The sequence below is a fragment of the Apaloderma vittatum genome, unplaced genomic scaffold (genome assembly GCF_000703405.1).
Source record: "Apaloderma vittatum isolate BGI_N311 unplaced genomic scaffold, ASM70340v1 scaffold5268, whole genome shotgun sequence".
Taxonomy (NCBI): Eukaryota; Metazoa; Chordata; class Aves; order Trogoniformes; family Trogonidae; genus Apaloderma; species Apaloderma vittatum.
The window spans coordinates 1-2,064 of record NW_009732281.1 but is presented as its reverse complement, the minus strand read 5'-3'; positions in this window follow the sequence as shown (position 1 = coordinate 2,064).

Sequence of the window (2,064 nt, the reverse complement as noted above, 5' to 3'; positions counted from 1 at the left end):
ACCAAAACTAAGGGGATTAGGAGCTTGTGCCTGTGCTCTGCTTTGGCCTTTTAATTCACACCCCCTCCCCCTGCAAAGGTACCAGAAAAAATCAGGCTTAAACACACCTGCCTGTGTCATTTTGCTGCATTAAATGCACCTGTAGCATTCTCGCGCTGGAGGGAGGCTGTGGCCAAAGGTTTGCTACAGCCACAGCTCACTCGTGTGCAGCCCTGCCTCTGTGCCAGCCCGGCGGGCGGCAGCCAGCGGTGCGTGGGGAGAATGCAGAGCTGCCCTGCTGCTGCCAGAAAGCAGGTCTGAACCCTCTTTCCAGGTTTTTTTGCCTTTTTAAAATTTTTTTTTCTTTTCCCTGTCCCAAGTCTCTCTTGCTCTTACTACACGCTGCTTGTAATTACATACCTTGCAACGTCCTCTAGTACAAAGTCTCCTGCGAGAATTGCTCTAATATTGGGAGGAGGAAATTACCTGATTGAAATGAACAGGTTTGGAGCACTAGCAGTGAATACTTTGCCTGCTAAGTTCCTAGTTCTGGCTGCCGGAGCCACCGTGTGCTGCAGCACTGCTGTCGAGGAAGCCCAGGTTAGTTAGTGATAATTGACCCTCACGAGATAAAACTTCAGTACTTTTCTCCAAGCTTCTTGATTCAGGTGCTGCAGGAAAAAAAGACCATCTTTGGGTTTTTTTTCTCCAAATTATCCTATAGAAATTCAACTCAGTCTAGAGACTGCAGAGGTGGAGGAAGAAGAACGAGAAGTTCAGCTCGCTTTGCTGCAAAGCTGAGGAATCCCAGGGAGCGTCCGCACCGTGTTGGTCTGAAATCCAGTTTTCTGCCTTAGCACAGCACTAAGCTACGGGGGCCTGGGGGGAGGATGCAGGACTTTAGCAAACTGCAGCATTTTAATGATTTTAGCTCTTGCATCTTCTGTAGCAGCCATGACTTGATTACACAGGAAAGTGCCTCAAAAGGAGCGCTTATCCAAGCTGTGGCAGGCTTTTCTATTTCCACCACAGACCTCAACACGCTTCCCCTCCCGGATCAGGAGACAAGGTCAAACACAAGTGGGTTATCTGGGCTCTCTCCACCTCCCACTGCCCAGTCCAGGGCACCAGAAAGCTGAGCTTACCCACTCTTCTTAAGTCACTACACTACAGCCCGCTCCACAAACATCAACAGAAGTTACTGCAGCCCGGAGTACAGTAATAAAAAGTGAACATTTCAAGTAATTTATTTGGAATGGACATATTAATGCAAAAGCAATATTAAGACCAGTAACTGTTGAAAGACATTCATCAAAATAAATACAAATATAGATACTACAAATAATTTAAATTGTGTTTAACACCACCAGTCAGTGTTGAATCTTCCTCACGTCTCATAAATAGAAGATAATCGTTCGCAAAGCTGTGCCACTCAAAACACGTGGACGCCTCGCTAGAAGTCCTTTACGAAAGTCTTTGGTTTTTCTTTAAATGCATCTCAGGCAAAGCTCAGGGCTCTTTGCTCAGCAGCCTCAACAGGCTTGGAGAAAACCAAGCTGCTTCCAGCTCTCTTCTTTGCTTTCCTTCATTGGTACCCTGTCCCATTTCAGTCCAAGACACTCGATCTGGTTTATCATTCAGTGGTATGCTCTAAAGGCAGCAAGAGAAAGAAAATTAGTTAAACAAAAAGGACAGCGGGGCATGGGAAAAAAAAAAAAAATCCCCAAACCGGCAGAGTGGGGATGTCTTTAAAGGGAAAGTAAGTGTTCGGCATTCAATTTTGCAGATAGATTTTTAGCAGATTCTGTAAGGAAAGCACTGCCAAGTGCCATTTCTTCCCCCCCCCCCCCAGCCATTCTTCTCTGCATAAACCCGACTCCCATTAGAAGTTCCCAGCGATGCCGGGGAAAGGGGAACGAGCCCCACATGCCCCACGCTGGCACCACGCACACCCCAGGTTTGGAGCAGTGGTGGCATGGGGTGCTGGAGGGGGATCCCTCTGGCAAAAAAAATTAGAAAAAGGGGGATGAGCAGTAGGAGGGAGCTCAAAGCAGGTGGGGGAGTAATAATAAGAAAAGAATTCAG